We start from the raw sequence: 12,155 nt of genomic DNA, 5'->3' as shown, positions 1-12,155 counted from the left end.
CTGTACACTGTACATGTACAGTATGTATTCAGCCCATGTGTTGCAGCTAGGGGAGGTACATACACACTGTATACTACATGTACAGTATGTATTCAGCCCATGTGTTGCAGCTAGGGGAGGGACATACACACTGTATACTGTACATGTACAGTATGTATTCAGCCCATGTGTTGCAGCTAGGGGAGGTACATACACACTGTATACTGTACATGTACAGTATGTATTCAGCCCATGTGTTGCAGCTAGGGGAGGTACATACACACTGTATACTACATGTACAGTATGTATTCAGCCCATGTGTTGCAGCTAGGGGAGGAACATACACACATAACACACACGAGGGCACTTTGCAAATCAATGCAAATCTTAAGGTTTGATGGATTTTCTCTCCCTCCATGCCTGGCCAGGGATAATTGCACTGCGTGTGTCTGGGATGGGGAGCAGAGGGGAATGAACATACATTAGAGGATTATGCCCCCTAATCAGAATGTGAAGCGGTACGCCGCGCATTGTGTGCCACGGCACTGGAACATTTTCAGGAGAAGGGACGCCGTGTGCATTTAGCATTGATCTGTCTGCCTCGCGCACACTTCCTTCAGACACCAGGGACCTGCAGTGGAACTGTAAGAAATAGAAAAGGAATCAAATGAAAAAAGGTTGACTTTTACATTTCAAGTTAACACAGAATGGAAAGCGCTTTACAACACTATACCATCGGAATTCACTTCTCTCTCTCTCTCTGTGTCAGTGTGCAAGAGCATGTCATACTCCAACCATCACATTCACATTTCACAATATAATGTATGGTATAGGATCACGGATCAGTAAAAGTCAAATATTCCCTGAGAAAAGCTTGTTATACCTTGACTGGATCGTGTAGCACAGTGGTTCCAAAACTATGGTGCGCGAACACCTTCTAGGCGGGGGTGTGTGGCATGAAACCACTAAGTAGTGCTATGGTTTTATTTATGCAGAATATAGCCTATGCTGCATATATATACAGTAGGCCATATTCAGGTTCATATATGTGGATATATAGGAAATATATGTCTCTATATAGCTTATGCAATTTTTATGTCTATGTGCATGGCCCAAAACGTTTGAGAACCACTGGGTAGCATTCTATCATCACTTGTCAGAGGTGGAAACCATACAGATGTTCCATTTGAGAACTACTGTTGATTTTGACAGCAGATTTAGATTTAGTTTAGTCAGTCTTTTTTAGTAAAAAATTTAGATTTAGTCATATTCATCTGTAAATGTTTTAGTGTTAGTCTAGTTTTAGTCGACTAAATCTACAGTTGATTTAATCAACTAAAATGTGTTTTGGCAGGCCTTGATGTCGCCGTAATGGCAGATTTGACACTTTGGTTGCCTTCTGAAAATAGCAGATATACAAGCTCACAACGCGTCCCAGCACGCCACGTTGTGAGCTTGTAGATCTGCTGTTTTCAATATGCAACCTAGCATAAAGGTTCTCTCTTCTCCACTAGTCCGTTTCCTAACATTTTAGTCTAGTTTTTGTTGAAAGAATTGTCAATTATATTTAGTCATAGTTTTAGTCATATTGGCTTTGTTTATATTTCGTTATAATTAAAATTCATCCGTGAAAAATTGTAGTCATTAACATTTTTCATCTTAGTTTTAGTTGAGGAAATCAACACTGTGGAGAACTTACGTCATGCCATTGGCAAGACCGTAGGCGTAGATTGTCAGTAAGTTGTCAGAAGTGTCGAAGTGTTTTCATTAACAAAAGAGAAGAATTAGCAAGGCTAAAGAGTGAAAAGAACCTTGGAAAACAAGTATTTTCAGAAAGTGTCGGAATGGCACTTACTTACTTTACCATCTCCAACGCCGGAATGGCACATCTGTCCATAATACTTTGTGTTGGTTCAGTATTTATAAAACCCACAGAGGCACACTTTAACTTCTTCCACTGTTATCTGCAAAAGCTGAACTTGGTATTTCTTCCTCTTTTGTCCGACACTGTAGTATGGAGTAGAACATTGTAGAACATTGTCTGTCTGTCTGTCTGTCTGTCTGTCTGTCTGTCTGTCTGTCTGTCAATCTCTCTACAGTATGTACTGTATAATACCGGTAGATCAGAAGATGACAATAATTATATCGTGCGTTCATGTATACGAGAAACGTCTCAATCAACACGTCCTCCGCATATAGACCGCCCACGACGGCGAAGCCAACGTGACTGGAGATTGTCACGTCCCATCTGGGCCCGTCGTTCTCACCTGGCATGCACGCGTGTGCACGTGCACGAACACCAGCGTAAAATGTGTTACATTGTCTCACATCTCGTCCCTGAAGTGACATCTGCTGAGAAGAAAAGACAATTTAGAGGCTGACACCTCCGCCACAGATCCACCTCCGCCACAGATCCTATGGAGTGCATAAAGAAGCACGTCTCGGCGAGAAATTACAGTAAATGACACGGGAATGAGAAACGGAAATACACACCCGCGTGGTGAGCAGGTGGCACATTTTGAATGACTAGATTTCTCAATCTCGTTGAAAATAGACAGCGGCCTGGACATCTAGTGTAAAGCAGCGTCTGTGTAATGGGCAGGTGTCCTGCCCATGACTGTCCACATGTGATCCATGTGTGTAATGGGCAGGTGTCCTGCCCACTGTCCACATGTGATCCTGTGTAATGGGCAGGTGTCCTGCCCACTGTCCACATGTGATCCATGTGTGTAATGGGCAGGTGTCCTGCCCACTGTCCACATGTGATCCATGTGTGTAATGGGCAGGTGTCCTGCCCACTGTCCACATGTGATCCATGTGTGTAATGGGCAGGTGTCCTGCCCACTGTCCACATGTGATCCATGTGTGTAATGGGCAGGTGTCCTGCCCACTGTCCACATGTGATCCATGTGTGTAATGGGCAGGTGTCCTGCCCACTGTCCACATGTGATCCATGTGTGTAATGGGCAGGTGTCCTGCCCACTGTCCACATGTGATCCTGTGTAATGGGCAGGTGTCCTGCCCACTGTCCACATGTGATCCTGTGTAATGGGCAGGTGTCCTGCCCACTGTCCACATGTGATCCATGGAGCGTTCCCTGATCCACGGTGTGTTTGTGTTCCGGCTTGGAACAATGTTTTTTTACGTAATTAGAAACAAGCTATTTTCTAAATAACACAATACTGCCTTATCAAAGTTGGTACGGTGACTTTATAGCTTTTCGGATATTTTTTACAGCTCAAGTGACGTCACGAGGTTTGTGACCATTAATGTGGAGATGATTTTGCCCATTTCATGTTCATGCTGCGTTTGGGTGGATTATGCCCGCGAATCGGCGATGATAGGCACCGGTTTCTGTGGTGCGTGACATTAGACCCAACCTAATCGCCAGAGGAGAAACATTGGAGGGAGGGAGGGAGGTTGAGGGAGAGAGAGCCACATGCTGGGTGTCGAAACCTGAACATGTTGATCCTCTGTGACACGTTGTCACGTAATAATAACCCCTGGCAACACAGGGCAAGCTGGGCAAATGCCCCACATTTATCATCTGTGTGTTATCTACCTGTACATTGATATACTGTACTGTACATCCATACAGACATCCATACCATACCATACCATACCATACCATACCATACCATACCATACCATACCATACCATACCATACCATACCATACCGATTGAGGTTTGTGAGGGGTGCGTTAAAACGACCGGATTAAGGTTGGTGAGGGGTGCGTTAATGAGCATCAACAACGATCACATGGGCACAGTCACACACACAGCTCCCCATTGCAGTACTTAGTACTTACTAAAGTGACGGCATGGAGTCCGTCTCATTTCTATAAAATTAGTTAAAAAAAAAAAAAAATCAATAAATATCATTGTGATTATATACATCGTTACATGCCACATACATACATACATACATACATTGATGTGACGCTCAAGTAAGGCATTGATTTACGAAAAGAGAAACAGAAAACCCCGACAGCAACAATAATCCAAGCTCATAAAAAGGCTTCCTGTGGACACACGGCCCCTTAAGCTATAACCTTATTATTATTGGCCGGGGTCCTGCCATATGGGTTGTTTGGTCAGTAGGGCTTGTACAGACAAATCACAGTGCCAACGGCTAAATCCTTTACCAATGGCGTCCGACAGTTCTATCTGCTATTTACTCCATTCTGAAAATTAAAAAAAAACAGTGTTCGCTACAATTAGTTTTTATTTCAAAATGAACTCCAGACCGCAATGAAGCGTACGTCTCCCTTCTCTTAATTTATTTTCGCCCCAAGGGTGCTGGGTAATTACACTTTTCGCTCTATTTGTCACTACTGGGAGATTGTCTTCATTAGAACATATCCTGCTGACCACAACTCAACGGTTGACCTTTCTCCATTTATTTAAAAAAAATTATCCCCTGTGGTGTCTTCTGCCTGCAGGCTGCGCATGGACTCACAATAGCACCTACAGAGTGTTGTGTGCATTTCTCAGCATGATGTATTATGTCGCATACGCCCTTCCACACCTAACGCCTGGCCGTTTCCACTAAGCTATTATGTGTGATTCTATCAGAGGTGGAAAAAGTATACTCACATGTTTGACTTACCGTAAGTAAAAGTATCAATAGGCTACTGCAATGTATAGAATCTGAGTAGTTCAAATGTATTGGTATCAAAATGGTACCATGAGTAGAAAGGACTCATTGTGTACAATGTCCTATTTCAACATTTCAAATGTTTAAAGATCTTTTGAAAATAGACACACTGTGAGCTTGTAGATCGGCTATTTTCAAATGGCCGAAATGTATACATGTAGTGTATGTATGAAGTGGGTAATGCAGGTTTCGTTTTTTTATGGTTTTTAGATGTTTTGAAGAAAAGACAATCGTCTGTCACAGCAGCGTTTTCCTACATCCGGTTCACGTCTCACATGTGGAGATCTGGTTGTGCTATTTTTGAGTGGGGCAACCACTCCTAGTGTGTGTGTGTGTGTGTGTGTGTGTGCGTGCGTCCGTCCGTCCGAGCACGACAATAGCGCTATAGCCTTTATTAACCATCAAGTGTCACTGTTGCACAGCCTAACACACAGGCCAGGGAGGAGGGCTTGTATAGCACCACTCACTTCATACAGGTCTGATTTAAAAAAGAAAACGATTTTGAAAATGTTCACCTGGTGGTGCTTCAAATTAAGGGTTTCACTGGAAATACACTGTCAGTTTTGGAAGGATAACCCTAACTCTAATTAATGAATACCTGGGAATGTACATATGTGAAAGTGTATGTGTTTACTGAGCAACTTTCACTTTAGTCCAGTAATATTTGACCAGGAGTATATATACACTGCGTTGACTAAAGGGTTGAGGAATGATTTGTCCACCTCTGGTATAATGAGTGAACAGCATCCGATAACTACAAGCAATTATGAAAGTACTGTGCGTGGTGTTTGTGTCTGTCTGACTCCAGCCTGTTCCCTGAGCATCAGGTCAGCAACAATTTAGTTTCTTGATGCACAGCAGATTTATGCATTAGCTCTGGTTAATGGGAGTGACACTTTCATTACCTGCTCTAACAGTGAGCCGTATTTTCTCTATTTTTTCTACTACAGTACCTGTCTAAGTCTATATGCATCCCAGTTCAATTCTGTTAGCCGTGGCAATCGGCATTTCACTGCGTGCATTTTCTTCGACTGCTGGTGAAAAAGCCTATAATCGCAGGTATTAACAGGGCTGTACGTTGTCAGCGCACTTGTATGCTGTTTTTGTGCAACATAGTATAAGCCTTGGTCATCCATCCACTGCTGATGTCATTGTGTCTCCCGGCCTGGCTCAGATAAAGACTATTTTTATATATAAAAGATAAAGTACAAAAGTTTTGCCATTAGAACAAAAGTAAAAGTAGGCTACTCATTGTGCAGAATGTCCCATTTCAGTTATTTCAAATGTATACAAATCATTTGAAAATATCAGCTCTACAAGCTCACAATGTGTCGCGGAGCTTTTAGATCGGGCTATTTTCAAATGGCCGAAATGTACTGTATATAGGGCTGAAATGGTGAATGTTTGTTTGTAATAATAATCAAAGAAACTAGTAACTAAAGTTTTCAAATACATGTAGTAGAGTAAAAGTGCAATATTTGGATCCGAGATTTCAAATACCTTAACAATTGCACTTAAGTGCAGTACTTAATTAAATGTACTATAGTTATTTTCCACCACTGTGCCTGACAGCGATATAATAAAGAGACAGACAGACAGACAGACAGACATTAGACCCCTGTAAATAATATGTCTAACGTTGCATAGTAACAGCATCGGTGGTGTAGCTGGGATAAGTACCTCGCTCAAGGGCACATCAACAGCATAGTTGTTATGGGGGAATTAAAAGTGTGTGGTGCGCCTTGTTCGTTTTCCCTCATATCCTAGCGAGTGTTTTTCTCCCCCGCAGCTATAGTCTGGCATTGAAATTTCTTAAAGCAATTCACACAGTACGGCATAAACCCAGCACGCCGTTTTTTTTAACACCACCTCAAGGACTGATTCATTTGAAGACGAATCTTATTATCTTATTGCATGTCTTTCTTTTGTTGAATGTGGCCACGGCCTCCAGTGAGATGTTAAGTCATGATATTGATGCCATTGCTCAAACACATCACAATATCGACAAGCTGGAATGCATACCGAGGGGAATGCCATTGATTGTCGTCGTCCCCCCCCCCCACCAAAAAAAACACACCAAGGCCCAGCAACCATCATCTCCTCGATTTAGTTTCGTGGCCTCTGAACTGCAGAGGAAAAGGGCCTCTTTAATTGGTATGTACCACCATGATTGCAATCGATATGGTTGCATGCTTGAGAATCACAGGGGGAAAACAAGTTCTATCCACAGACCTCCTTGGGAATATAGCTTAGTCAAATCCCAGCCGGTTATGAAGAGGGTGGTGGAGAAATAAATAATGAACGAATGGAAGACTTAAAAAAACAAAAACAAACTGAAGCTTAGTATCTGTGTTAGGATAGGAGCCAACACTTTGAAGGCAGTCCAAGTTGGTGTTAACAGAAGGGACCAGTCTATTGCTGGACTTGTTCTGTAACACTCCCTGAGCCCCAATAATCCTCCACCCCACCCCCACTGCCTCCCCCACCCCCCCCCCCCCCCCCCCAATGATGGGGACACCATTTTTATTCAATTAATCTTCCATCGCTGTGTCTCCCGGCTGAACTCGCCGCTGTGTGCCAAGGCTGGAGTTTTTTGTCTGTCCTGCCTTCAGTCTGGGCAACATACAGATAGACTGGCAGCTTTACACAACTGCATTGTCCCCCGGTTTTGGAACCTGGTTGGATGGTGGACAGAGCCATGGCAGGGGGGGGGGCACGGTATCTGTACCTAGGACAGCAGAATTAGCATCATTTTTGTCGCATTCATCTGTCAGCTTCATGCTGGGGTTTGTTTCGCTGGACCTCAGTTTGACGGAAGTTGGCACAGCAACGTCCACATGTGTTCATTTGGAGAGGATAGGCATAATATCAACGTATTAGTGTTGATTAATGAATGCTGTGTGGTATGGTAGTTAATTGCATTTCTTCTGAATAAAATAAAACTGGAGACTGGGCTGCAGCTACATTCATATTCCATTGATACATTTTTCAATTTCTTTTTAGAAGTGCATTCTTTTTAAGATATTAATTTTGTATTCATCCTTAGGACCCCAAATGTCAGTGTCTATTTCAAACAAAGTGTTTTTTGACTGGGGGGGTCATATTTTGACAGCAGGAATTGCCTGTCATAATTTGACCCCCCAGTATTAGGATGTATTAGGATGTTGATATTCATTCATCAGCCAACACTCCCCAATGACAGGTAGAACCCCCCCCCCCCCAGAGAGGACGTATAGGGCCTTTTTAGTGTACTCCTCCTCCCAGCCAACACTCCCCACTGACAGGTAGAACCCCCCCTTTTGATACATCGAGCACTTCTGCATTTTGGGCACCACATTTTGGTGCCCAAATCGAAAAAATGCGGAAGTAGAGCGTTCTTCCAGGTACTTCAAAACACCACTGAGCAACTTCCATCGAAATGAGAGCAGGGTGCAGGGCAGTCAAACCTCATTTAACCTCATTAAACCCTGTACACTCAAGACACGCTCCACATATGGCGCGTGTCATGGAGAAGACTGGATCATCACCTAGATCTGCATATATGGAGCCAGCCAGCAACATCTTAACTGCACGGACACCGGATTAATAGTTTAACGCCTGCTTTTTAACTGTACCGTATTAAGAAGCTCTGTTGTTTCAGCGCGACCTCGCCGCTTCTCGCCCTCAGGGCAACTTACTGGTAGACTAAATCAATTCATATTATTAGCACCTTTTAGTCGTAGGCTATTTTATACTTTGTCGTACAACAGTACAAAAGTAGTGAAACTAGCGAATCTGCAAGCTAAGCTCACCACGCATTGCGACGTGTGGTGAGCTTGTAGGTTGCATATAGGCTACTGTATATATCCTAGTGCTAAGCTCACCTCCCGAGAATATTCTTCCTGGTCAACCAACCGCTAACTGGAAATGCTTCCTGTCCTCCCAGTGACCCATCACTCTCATACGGTCATATCTGATATCGTGTCTGCAGCGTGAACCTTTCAATTCCAGACAATGTCTGCCTGATAGTCATGCCATGTGAAGGCAGTGGAGGGGAAGGGGCACTGCTGCTTGCTTAAGGGGAGGGGGGGGGGGGGGGGGGGCTTACAGCGTTATATGCCCCCAGCACTCCCCACGTGTTAGCCTTTTCCAGGCAGACCATGGCCTGATGAAACATGACAGGGCAGGCTTGCATGGCCGTGTTTGCACTAAAGCAAAAAAAGCAATTGCACTCATTTCAAGCCCTGCAGTGCAGTGTAATTTTAAATAAAATAAAGGCTTGCACTCCCGGGGAAGGGGGATTTTGATTGCCAGTAGCATAGAGTAACAAGATTAAGAGAATAATGCCAAATTATGATACTTTCTGACTAGTCATGCATCGCTGCCTCGGCCGGCCGGGCAGACGGGAAGCCACGGACCTGAGACCTCGTCAGGGAGACATGAGAGCTCATGAAGGGGAGGTTAATTCAGCGTCTTCATAGAACATTGTGAGTTCACGTAAGGCCGAAGGCAATTGAGGGGAGTGTGTGTGTGTGTGTGTGTGTGTGTGTGTGTGCAGCTGGACTGATCAGCCGCACCGCATTTCTTTTGCTATTGAAGTTTCTCCCTGAAACGGAAAGCTGTGTGTTTTTTGACCAATCAGCACGTTGTATCCCCCGAGGGTATATGATGTAGTGTGACAGTATATGAGTGCAAGACGCAAATGTATAATAAAGTTAATATCTCAAGTAAAAGAAGAGGGAGAGAGAGGGAGAGGGAAGCCATTTCAAAGGATACAAAAAACCTCTCCTGTCTCTGAGTTATTCTGACGGGAGTGGCAAAGGCAGTGACACTTCGTATAGGGCAGGCCTACACCACAAAAGTAATAATCTCAAGCATGCCCGTCCACAGTAAGGTAGAGGTTTTTTTTAACTGTGATTTTAATTTCTCTGTGAAAGAATGAAGGAATAGAGGGCCCAAAGTTTCATCACTTGAGTTTTAGAAGTAAAAAGTTCAGGCCTGTGTGGCCACAGTATAGGTGATGTTTTTAAATTGTGAATGGAGTCTCCAGGTGAAAGTATGAAGACGTATCAAAATCCTCCATTGACTTCCATTATCATTTTAAAAGTAATATATCTCGGAAACTATACAAAATTTCAAGCACCCATGAGATTCCGCACGATTCCATAGTAAGCTGAACATATCAAAGTTTGAATGGAGTTTCTAAGTGAAAGCGTGTAGGACTAGTTAGGTGACACTGGTGGTGCTGCCAAAGCAGCAACCCCACAATTACCATTCTGGGGGGGTCCTTGACACCACTGATATAGCAACATAAGTATAACATATTTTTTTGTTCTTCTTCAGAAAACAGATTTATTAGGACATGTTTTAAAGTAAAAGCAGTGGTGGAAAGTAACTATACGGTAAGTAGCCTACATTTACTCAAGTAGCCTACTGTACAATTTTGAGGTATTCTTTACTTTACTGTATTTCCCATTTGCAGTAGGCCTACTTTTACATCTATACTTCACTACATCTCAGAAGCAAATATTGTACTTTTACACCACTACATTTATTTTACAGCTTAAGTTACTAGTTACTTTGTAGGTTTTGATTATTTATTACAAAATATACATTACCCACTCCAGCGCTATATATACAGTACAGTTGGGCAATTTGACAATAGCCAATCTACAGACTCATACTTTTTACTTTTGGTACTTTAAGTAGCCTACATTTTTAATACAAATACTAGTATAGTATATAATATTTCTACATTGCAATATTGATACTTTTACTTGAGTGAAAAATGTGAGTAACTTTACCACCAGTGAGTAATAGTGGGCGGCCCCAACACTGTCAATGGAAGCAGTGCCACATGCTGCTTCTATTACACGACTTCGGTTGTTGAGCAAAGCTGGCCATGTTCTCAAACAAATTATATTAATCTACAAAATCTCTTAAATTCCGATTTATAGGCAGCGTCTGTTGTTGTTTTTGTTTTTGTTTGTTCTCTTTACAAAGTCTTTCATTCTTTGCTAGAGCAAAAGATCCCATGCGGTGATTAAGAAGTCCAAAGCAGCCACTTTCTTCTCTAGGGGCACTTTTTGCTGCCTGGGACCGTGCGATGAGCAGGGGAACAGAGAACTCAAGGGATTACAAGTGCGCGTGCATTGGTGTCTCACCGTACACGCCTGATTCATATCGTGAGTGAACCTGAGGCTGGAAAAGGTCCCCCAACAGCAGATGAAAGGCTGGATTAAAGCCGAGTTCATTCTCCATTCGTATACGCTGGTGTCGAAAATAGCAGATTGAGGTTATGCTATTATGGTTGTTTATAACCTTTATAGACATGCTATTTAATAGCCGATAGCTGTCATCTGTTCTGGTTCAGCTTGTCCTTGTAGTAGCTATACTATGGTCTGAGCCCAGTGCTCGTCTGCACCGTTCCACTGATCTGTGTCAGACTGTGGTGTCTAACACACTTCTCCCCATGACATCATGCAAATTAAAGCATAACCATCACCACATATGTAGAATAATATTGTCTCCGACTCCCATTGCCTCATCAATTACTGATTCATCCAGAATTCAGTGACACAGACCTATACACGAGCACATAAGGCGACCACAGACACGGCCTTGAAGGTCTGCCAAGTACAAAATCAGACTTGACAGCAGATGGGGTTCAATGAGGCCGAGCAACCTTGAGTGCATTGGGTGGGGGTGGGTGGTAGGGATCAGATGAGGACGTAATGGAGAAGCGTCCGCTGTCTTCAGAGGGAGGGTGGATGTGGGAGACTGGAAATGATCAGAACCAAGCACAGCCCTCCTGGCAACATAAAGCAAATGGGAGCCAATTGTCAGATGAGGATCCAGAAGAGCAGTGGTGGAAGTACTTCGATTGTTTCTTTAAAGTAAAAATATAATGCCGAAAGGTCTGTATTTGAAAATACAGTACTCGAATGTTTGAAAGTTTGTCAAACGTTTTCGAAAACAGCAGATCTACGAGCTCACAGCCGCCGCGACGTATTTGTGAGCTTGTAGATGTGCCATTTTCGAACAGCCGGATTATGAAATAATTCTGTTTTACATAACAGTAATCTGAATCTAAGTAACGTGTAACTAAAGCTGTCAAATTATGTTACGACGTCCGGAGGGGCGGCCGCAGTGGAGTGAAAGACAATGTTTGCCTCTGATTTATAGTAGATACTGAAGTAAAGTATAAAAATAGCTCAAAATGGTACCTATAACTTGTACTGTTGATGTACTTCTATACTCTCTGCATCTGAGAAGAGCTATGACAGTGTAGAAGAATATAAAGAACTGCAAGGAGGAGGTGGATGAAAACTCTCTGCCCAAACTATCCTGTTGTACAAAGGCCAAGGTTGCAAAAAAACAAACAACGTAAACAATGATTCCACGGAAACTCGCCACAGACCCCCATGTGAAAATATTTTGTTCCAGGGACCTCCAGATATATACAGATTTGCACAATTCTTCACGATATTTCAAAAATAATTGCAGATCTCCCAAGTTCAGAGCGCGGAGTGACATGCT

Source organism: Protomyctophum bolini (genome assembly GCF_963924005.1).
Source record: "Protomyctophum bolini genome assembly, chromosome: 20".
NCBI classification, from domain to species: domain Eukaryota; kingdom Metazoa; phylum Chordata; class Actinopteri; order Myctophiformes; family Myctophidae; genus Protomyctophum; species Protomyctophum bolini.
This window is presented reverse-complemented; position numbering follows the sequence as displayed.